At 52.8% G+C, this 9,510-nt stretch overlaps 1 protein-coding gene across 1 annotated transcript in view; it reads right to left on the bottom strand.

Annotated features, from left to right (window-relative positions):
- Nucleotides 1–9,510, bottom strand: part of TTC7A (tetratricopeptide repeat domain 7A) — a 118,547-nt gene that overhangs the window by 68,014 nt on the left and 41,023 nt on the right. The gene's annotated exons all lie outside the window — the stretch shown is intronic.

The raw sequence follows: 9,510 nt of genomic DNA, 5'->3' as shown, positions 1-9,510 counted from the left end.
GAAAACCCCCCCACCAGACTCACTGCCATTGGATCGGCGCTGACAGGACAGAACTGCCTCCGACCTGGCTTCATTCATCTCACAATCCCTAGAGCCACAGGTTTACCTGCAACACCGCGGGCTGCGGTAGTCCCCCCAGCCAGCCCCCCTCCCCCTTCGGTCAGCCTCTATGCCTGGAAGCATTTTCCAAGCTTCCAAATCTGTGGCACACAGTAAGAGTTCATCTTACATGGGGATGAGGGACAGACCCCTCAGTAAGCAAAGTAAGCGGGTACCAGTTGTCCAGAGCAAGGCTCGTCGATGCCAGGCAGGCAGGGCACAAGGAAAAGGGAGCACTGTAACGGGAGGGGGCTGGCAGGGTGCTAACTGAGGCTGATGCCAGCCCCCGTGTGTGAATGTGCCAGTGGAAACAAGGTTCTTGCAGGGTCACGAGGGCACCACGGGCAAGGCTGAAGTCATGAAGCCCCTCCCACCTCAACATCTTCATGGTCATGTCTCCAAGGTGTAACTGGAAGGCCCTAACTTGGCAGGACCTTGGACAGTACACTAGGTCTTCCAATCAAGGAGAGGCTGGGGTGGACAGTCAAGCTCTACTCTTGCTACATTTACTGCCCTCTGGACAAGGGTGGGTCATCTCAATAGCCAACAGGTGTCTGATCCACTCGGAGAGAACTCTCCTGTTCTCTCCTGCTGGAGCCCCCAGCCATGCTCCCGGGCATGACACACACACAGGCTACGTTTGCTTTTGCACAGATCTTGCTAAACAGCCAGTGGGGACTCTGGTCCCAGAGGACGTGCAATAGCCTGGGAACTCAGACACGCCAACCACTGCAGAGAATTCAATTCACTTATCTTTTAACTGCATAGAACTTATGGGCCTGTCTGCCCGAGGTTTTACTTGGAAACAATAATGGCAACGACAGGTCTGGAATTGAAAGACAAAAAGAGGAGGAAGCATCTTATGTACGAGAGTTACATTCCACATTTTGTTAAGTAAAAATAATCACAACTAACTCCAAAATATGCTTGGCCTCCCTGTGGATGCAACCTACCAGACATGTAATGTAACACTAATGAGTGATAAAACAGCACAAACATAGCCAATGTCCTAAAAAAGTACCAGGACGATTACAATCTAGCAAAAGGTTGTGATGGGTGTCCTACGCGGGCTTCCCTGAGTATTGCCTGTTCTAGGGACAGCCAAGGGTGCTGCCATCACCGTCAGTGCTGCCCAACCAGGGACTCAGCACCCCACATCAGGACACAAAATCCAAATCTCATTTCCTGCGGAAAATGGTTCTGTTTTCCAACAACGTATGTGTCTCAATTTGTCTTCCAGGACAGAGTTCTCACCAGAATGCTGTATTTCTGTTTTATCAGCCCATTTACGTGATCTGTCTGGGTCAGGAAATGGGCTAATTCCTCGTGGAAATCTGCGAACCGCGTGCCAAGCGTGTAAGCTCCTGCGGAACGAAGAGTGTCGTCCTGGAAGGGTGCGCTCCAGCTTCAGAGCACAGAGCTGAAGACCAGGCTTTCAAAAGGGAGATAGCCCAGAGGCCGAAAACAAAGCCAAAGACGGGCAAGCCCAGGGCATGTTTTGGTGCTGGCTGTGTGGACCAGGGAAGGGCGGCTTCCCACCAGCCGAGTCAAGCTCTCCAAGATTCGGAAGGAAAACTGTAAAGACACGCACAGGTCTCTCCCAACCATGAAGAGAGCGTCTGCGTAACACGAGATGTTGAAAACGCAACCAGAGCAAATACTGCCAAACACGGAGGCTCGTGCGTCCCCATCAAAGCAGCACAAGAAAGCAGCAGACAGTGACCGGAGTGCTCCGGAAGGACTCACAGACCAGTTACATGCCACCACGTGCGGCACTGGGCACCCAGGGCGCTCGCACTGAAAGCGTATGGAGTTATTCCAACTCGATTTCCCTCTGGAAGCAACGTGGACATGCCTGATGTAGTAGGCATGAAGGTAACCAGGGCTGAGCCTGATGACTCAGACACAATCCTTCACGGATAGGACAGCGGCATGCTTACAGGACAGCTAGGGTTACAGCTTCAGGAAAGGTCATTTTTCCTCATGTCGATGCGTATGATTCTGTAAGAGAACACAGCGCACACTGTGTTCTTCCAGCATCGAAGCACTCTACACACACTCCTCACGCTGAGGGTCACACTGCACAACAGAATGCTCATTTCGTCCATAAGGAGCCTCGAAGGAGCCCTGGTGGTGTAGGGCCAACCTCAAGGTAAGCAGTTTGAACCACCTGCTGCTCCAAGGAGGAAAATGAGGCTTTCTACTCCCTTAAAGAGCGACAGTCTTGGAAACACACAGGAGTCGTTCCACCTGATCCCACGGGGTCGGTAAGATCACAACTGACTTGACGGCACTGAGCCAAAGACTCGATTCATTGTCCTTATTACGTATGAAGAGTCGATGCTGTCTGGCAGCTTAATGGTAAAGAAATAATGGAACGATTTGTGAGAGCGAAGAATACAAGGGAATGTTTTGAATGATAAGATGTTAGAGATGGAAGATCTGTCCAAAATAAAATATAGTAAGATAGATGTGATGTTTTCTGATGACAAAAAAATGTCTTTCATGACATATTTTCCTTTGTTTGCTTATAATTATAGCATTTATTATGAAACCAGCATCAAAACTGACGTGTGAGTCACTTAATGCCAAATGAGTGAAAGCCAACTTTTCACTGCGAGAGATCAACTGAATTGCACATGGATGTCGAGACAACGAAGTTCACGGCTCCTTGTCTTGGCTGTAGACTGCGAGACAACGAAGTTCACGGCTCCTTGTCTTGGCTGTAGACTGCGGCACTACTCTTTTTGTCGACAGCGTGGCCTGTAGGACAATCTTAGTACGGCCAGTAAAAAAGGGCCCACCTCACAGCCACATTGGAGTGCCATTTCTAACATGAGAGCCACACGTGAAAAGAACTACACGTGGCTGACCGATCACATATGCACATGTGGGTAGGAGGGTAAGTAGAAAAAGTATTGCCACTGGGTGTGCAGTTCAGACATGAAACACGCTTAAACAAGTCTGCCATCTGCAGATGGCTACAGACAAGTTTTCCCAATAGCACACTGGTCTGAGTCTCGCTAGGAGGCCAGGAGAAAAGAGATTTTATCAGAACAGTGGCTTCTGGGGGGGTTCTGTGGGGCCAGGAAAACTCAAGGCAGAGAAGCCAGCTCAGAAGGTTGTGACGACTGTTTATGTTGCTTGTTTGAATAAAGGCATCACCTTGGTAGATTTTCTCAAAGGCCACGGGACGATCAGAGGAGTTTCTTAGAAAGAAATTCCAAGAAAATTAAGAATTGCACTGGTAACAAGGCCTGAGAAGTTGCAGTGAGATTTTCCCCCATCACACCAATGTTGCTGCTCATTCTTAGAAAGGATCAGGGCTGACCCTACGAGAATTTCTTTGGGAGACCTTAACCTATCCTCCTGACAGGCCACACCTTGCCCCTTCAGTCTCCTGTTGGTTCCCCAGACTCACAGGATGTTTAGCGGGACGTGACTTGAGTCCCTGGAGGTGTTGAAGCCACCAGGTTGATGTAAAGGCAGCAGAGAGCACAGAATTCTTCAGGGAAGAGTTGGAGAGAAGGACAGACCGCCTTTAGAAGTGAACAGACCCAGATGGAGGATGTATTGAGAAACAAGTTTCCTATTTTGATTTTTTTTTAAAATAAAGGGTTATAGGACTTTGTAGCATTAAATACTGACCTGTTATGATTCAAGGGATAAAAAGAGGAGAGACGGGACCTGACTACCACCGAGAGAGGGGAGGTGGGACTGGGCCAGGTCCCTTAGACGTGGGGCCCCTGCGGGCGCTGAGAACCTCTCCTACACCTAGTGTCAGAAAGATGCCAAGACAGGTGTAGGACCCCAAAGATGCTGAAAAGCCCAAGCTCGTCCTCTGCAGCTGACGGGGAGAAAGTCTCCCTCCACAGCGGGAGCCCCCAGTTTGCACTTCCAGCTTAGACAACCCAAGCACAGGGACAGGTCTGGGAGCCCCCCTCCCCGCCCCCCCACAGCCTGAGAGGGGAGGTTGTGTAGCCGGGGGTGCTTCTGTCCCACTGAGCCTCAGGAAAGACTCTGGTGCCAGATAGCAGGCCACGCGGGAAGAGGGGAGAGGGCATAGGAGAGAAGACATTTGAACTCTTTCGAAGTACTTAGACCACAGCACCACCCCCCAGAGGAGAGGGGAAACGGCTGACTCTGGGAACTCAACCTGGGGAGGGCCTGGCAGCTGGGCCACACCGCCAACCAACCAAGGGCAGGCTGAGCCAGGTTGGGCCCAGGGCTGCCCCAGGCCCCATGGCCCAGAGCCTGGAGGAGACCAGTGGGTGATTTTCCACTCTGCAGGGCTACCTGCCAGCCTCTTCCCTGGCAGCCTGGCCCAGGCTGTTACCTGAAGGCTGGAGCCAAGAAGTGACTGTGGCCTCCTCTTCCCACTGCAATGAGGGTGATCCTCCATCTGCCACTTCTGGAAGGGCTCCACACACCCTCTGCAGTGACCCTCAAGGTCACTGTTCCGGTCATTTAGTGCTGCTCTCAGAAATTTATTCTCTCACAGTGTAGGGGGCTGGGAGTCCAAAGGCAGGGCATCAACCCTGGGGGAGGCTTTCTCTCTGGCAGCTCTGAAGTCAGGTCCTTGTCTCCACTTCTGCGGACCCTGCAGATCCCCAGATCTTTGATCCGAAGGCTCTTCTTTCTTGGGGATAGGCCCCTCTTTCTCTGCTTGCTTCTCCCTTTTATCTCTTGTAAAATACAAGGTAATGCACGCTATACCCCCCCAAAAAAGTCTCAGGAGGTGTGATCTAAGTCTAGGTGTTATATCCCAACCTAATCACCTTAGGACTGATTGGTTGGTCACAACAAATCCTAGCAAGGGGAATGATTGCATCATTAGATAACTGCCAAATTACTTATTATATAACTGCCAAACCAGTGAGAATTGTGCCCCAGCCAGTTCGACCCATATCTTTGGGTGGGGGTGGAAGGAATATAATTTAATTCATGACATTCTACCCTTCACACCCCCAAATCTATTTCCTTGCCATATGCAAAAACAAACAACAACAGCAAAACATGTTCATCCCCCTTATCATATGATCCCCCAAAGTCCTAAAGCAATTCCAAGTTCAAATTCTACCCCGTGAACCTGTGACCCCCAGCACACAAATTCTCAGCCCCCAAGGTACCAGGCACAGAGGAGACATTTCCATTACAAAGGAAAGATGGGATCAGGGCACCCAGCCAGTCCAAAACCCAGAACAGTCGATACTGGCTCTCACAGCTCAAGAGCAATGCTGCAAGCTCTAAGACTAGCTAGGGAATGGTGCTGACCTGCAGACTCAGGGTACTGGTCACCCTTGGCTCAAAGGCACCCCACTCCACCAGGAAGCCTTGCCCTGAAGCCACTCCTGTGCTGCTCCTGCCGCCACTGCTCCGAGCCCAGTGCCAGTTCTGCCCCTCCAGCTCGCCTGGCTTTCTTGGGAGCCTCACTGAATAGAATTGCCTTTGCTGTCCGTTAGTCTACCAGCATTCTCTTTAAGGAACGGTTTGACTACTGGGGACCTTAAAACTCTCTCGGTCTGTACCCAACTCCAAAACTGCTTCTAAGTGTCTGTGAGGTCAGTGTTGCTCCGGTGGTGTAAGGGGCTATTGTTTTGCTGCTAAGCATAACATTGGTGGTTCAAACCCACCAGCCTAAGGGAGAGAGACGAGGTAGGCTGCTTCCACGGAGTGACAGCCCTCGGGAACCCATAGGGGCAGTTCTAACCAGCCCTAGCGGGTAGCGAGCTGACTCGACATTGAGTTTGCTCTTTTAGATTTGGTTGTAGCAGGACCCACTCCTGGTACCAAGCTGTCTTGTTACCTAGTGTGGCTGTCACAGAAATACCAGACATGGTGGCTTTGCAGTTTATTTGTCTCGCTTTCTCTCTCTAGTTCTGGAGGAAGGTCTTTGTCTCCTTACAGCATCTTCGGGCCAAGTTCTTCCCTGGAGATCTCCATGTGTCTTGGCATCAATCTTATCATGGGTCTAGGAGGTTCTCAGCTCAGAGGCCCAGGGACCAAAGGATGCGCTTTGCTCCTGAGTCTTCATTCCTGGTAGTAGTACGTCCTTTCTTCTCAAAGCGCTTCTCTCTCTTTTACCTCGTATACGGAGCCCTGGCAGGACAGTAAGTTGCGCCTTAGGCGGCTCATCAAAATACTACCAGCTCTGTGGAGGCTTTCCATTCCAGTATCTATAACCCACAAGGGCAGCAGTCCTAGTCTATGTCACAGGGTGGCGATGAGTCAAAATCCACTCGATGGCTGTGAGTTTTCTGTTTTGAGCAGATACAAGGTGATGCAGGCCACACCCCAGGAGACTCTCGACACAGGATCTAGGCAGTGACCTGAGCAAGGTTGTTGCATTGCCTGAATCCTCTTCTAATAGACTGGCTGATCACATCAGATTGCATCCTAGAGGGTGGCTAGGTCCTTAAATAACTGCCAAATAAGATCATCAGGGAACTGCCAAACCACTGAGAATCATGGCCCGGTCAAGTTGGCACATACTTGGGGGGATAATTCAATCCAGGACAGTCACTATTCGCTGCTGTCTTCTCTCAACGACTAGTCTACAGGTTCGTGGTTCCAACGGACTCCGTGGCTCTACAAGAAAGGCCGGGCCACCTGCTCCCATAGCTAATACTGCGAAGAGAACCTCCCGGGGCACAGGTTTACTCTACCACGTGGGGTTGCGGGGTTGCTATCGGTCAGAATCAACTCAATAGCGAGGGGTTTTCAACAGGGGACTCGTGAGAGGTACATGGGCCCAGGGATACCCCCCACCCCGCTCGCTGCCCCAACTTATACAATCCCAGAATCAACACTGTATCCTAACAGGGTAAGAAGCCAGGCCCCCAAAGTTATGTCTAGTTTACTACTTTCAAGTCTTTCAGGGGCTTTAACCTTTAAATATACACACGGGAATCCTTCCAGAGGACAAATAACCACTCGCAGGCATCTTTTGGGAAAATCCTGATCTTTGCTGCTTACGGTGGGGGAAAAGCAGCTGCGAGCCTCAGGCTGGGACAGGGACAGCTCAGGCCCCCACCTGGAGGTGGCAAGCTGAGCCTGGCAATGCCCTTCCGCTTCAGCTGAGCCCTCTGCCAAACGAAAAGGCCAGATGGGGCTTCTCCAGGGCTCCCCATATGGCCGGCAGCCCAGGTCTAAAGCTGCACGGGCCAGGTAAAGCTGGGCTTTTCCGAGCTCCTGCTGGCAGCTGCCACCAAGGCCAGCTTGAAAGATCTCTTTGTTCCCATCTCTCCACGCTGACCTTTCTGAGCGCAGGTGCCCACTTTTAACGATCTCCAAACAGGGCCTCAAACAAACCCTGGCCCAGAGACAGGCGGCGTGGGGGAGAAGCCAGGATGCGGATGCCATTTATTCCAGGGAAGCCCTGGCTGCCCGGGGTCAGAAAGGAGGAGGTGCTCGTGCAGGGATGGGTTACAAAAACACACAGCCCAGCTCATCCTGTGGGGTGTTCAGGTGTGGCCTGCAAGGCAGAGTTATAGAGCTCTCTGGCAGCGGGCTGCCGTGTGTGGGCTTTCCAAAGCCTTCCGCCTCCTAGGGAGGTCAGAGGTGCGGGTTTCATCACCCCAGCCTAGCACAGTGCCTGGCACCTAGAAAATACCCCATTATGGCCGGGCAAGTGAAGAGGGGCAGGCAGCACTAGCCTGGCATGCGTGCACACAAGGCACTCGGTAAATTATGAATCAATACCCCCACTCTTCCATGGGAAAGACAACACCTGGTTGTCAACCGGGCAGCCCTCTCCTGCCATTGGAACGGCAGAACTCTCGGGGCTCGATTGATACTGTCTCGCCGAGGGCCACTGGCAAACCACGTGCCTGCACACCAGCCCAGCCCCAACAGGCAGATGACAAGTCGCTAGAGTGAATCCAGAGGGCAAACGGGTATCTCACGACACAGCTGTCCCTCTGTCCGAGGGCCCCACAGCCTGTTCCGTGAGCTGCGTGCTGTGTCCTGCACACAGAAGCTCAACCAGTGTTTGTGGGCTGGGTTGAGTGGACAGTTTCAGAAACTCACAGAAAATGAGAACCTGTGTGAGCTGGGCCGCTGGAGGGAACCTGACCAGACGCAGGCATGTCAGGCCTTGACCGGAAGTCCCCTGCCTGGCTGGGGAACTCCCTTAGAAAACATAGGCACACCCTTCTCTGTTGCTTGGTTTGGGTATAGTGCGATCATGCTGTGTTCGCTGTTAAAATGTCCGTATTTTCTATCGGAGCAAACTTATGAAAGCCTCTTAATCATAAGGAGACACCTTGGGAGACTAAGTCACTGGGCTTAGGGGCTTGGGACGGCAGTCTCAGGGAGCAGTTAACTGACTGGCATACCAGTGCACACAGACAATAAGCATTCTCCACGACTGCAGTGAGTCGTGGCAGGGCCCTCTTTGCTGTCTGAAGCAACCAAAGAAAGTCAAAGATGATGGAAACGGTCCGAGGGACCAAGGGGCTGTGCAGGTGGACCGCAGTCTCCCAAGCCCTTAGACAGTTTCTGGCTACCACTCACTGACTGCTCCGAAAGGGATCCGAACAGGAGGGCCTGGATCGGGTGGAAGAAAAGGGTGGCTCCAAGTCCATAAACCAGACCTGGCTTACTGGTTGGACAGAGACCAGAGGAACTGAGAGGCCGTGCCCTTCGTCACTCTCCAAGCCTGGACGGAACTCGTCCCTCGAGGCTCAATTTCCAGCCACAGGACAGACTGGCTGGCAGGGTGGACACCCGGGCAGACTGGTGCACGGGGTCTTCCGATCAGTCAGGCTTGGGAGAGGAGAACAGGAGCTGCAGCACAGGAGGACGGGGGGGCAAAGGCTGGTACTGTGTGGGACTCCAAATCCAATGTCGAGTGGAAAACGGATCTGCTCCGCGAATCGTCACCCACGTCACTAGCCGACATTGCCATGAGCAGACGACTTACTATTTACCAGAGGACTCCTAAGTCCAGGGCACACCCGCTCTAACCCCAAGTCCAAGCTCCTTTGGAGCCCAGAGCAGGGCAAGGGGAATGGGCAGAAGAGGGGAGAGGGCCGGAGACGGGGAAGGAGAAGGAGACGGAGCAGAGGCAGCTCCGGATCCTGTTCTTGGGTGAGACCCAGGGATCTGGGTCAGGGCTTCCAGAACCTGCCACAGGCACAATTAGCTTCCCAGGCCTTTGCAGCCTCCCGCCCGCAGGCCCTGCAGCTGCAGTTACCACAGGGTGTGTGTATGTGTGTGTGTGGGGGGGGGTATGGGGAAGGTTGTCATGCAGAGGAGAACCAAACCTGGACCCAGAGCCTCCTCTACAGCCAGAGCCTGGCTGCCCAGGCCCCCTGGAGGATGTCTGAGAGGTGGCCTGGTGGCTGGTCCTCCAAGGCTCCACCAAGGCTCCACTGGAGTCCATGGCTGCCCTCTGGTGGCAGCGAGGGG

The sequence above is a fragment of the Echinops telfairi genome, unplaced genomic scaffold (assembly GCF_000313985.2).
Source record: "Echinops telfairi isolate 266 unplaced genomic scaffold, ASM31398v2 ScPeMD7_7475;HRSCAF=8513, whole genome shotgun sequence".
Classification (NCBI taxonomy): domain Eukaryota; kingdom Metazoa; phylum Chordata; class Mammalia; order Afrosoricida; family Tenrecidae; genus Echinops; species Echinops telfairi.
Note: the sequence above shows the minus strand (reverse complement) of the source record. Positions and strands in the feature narration are given on the sequence as shown.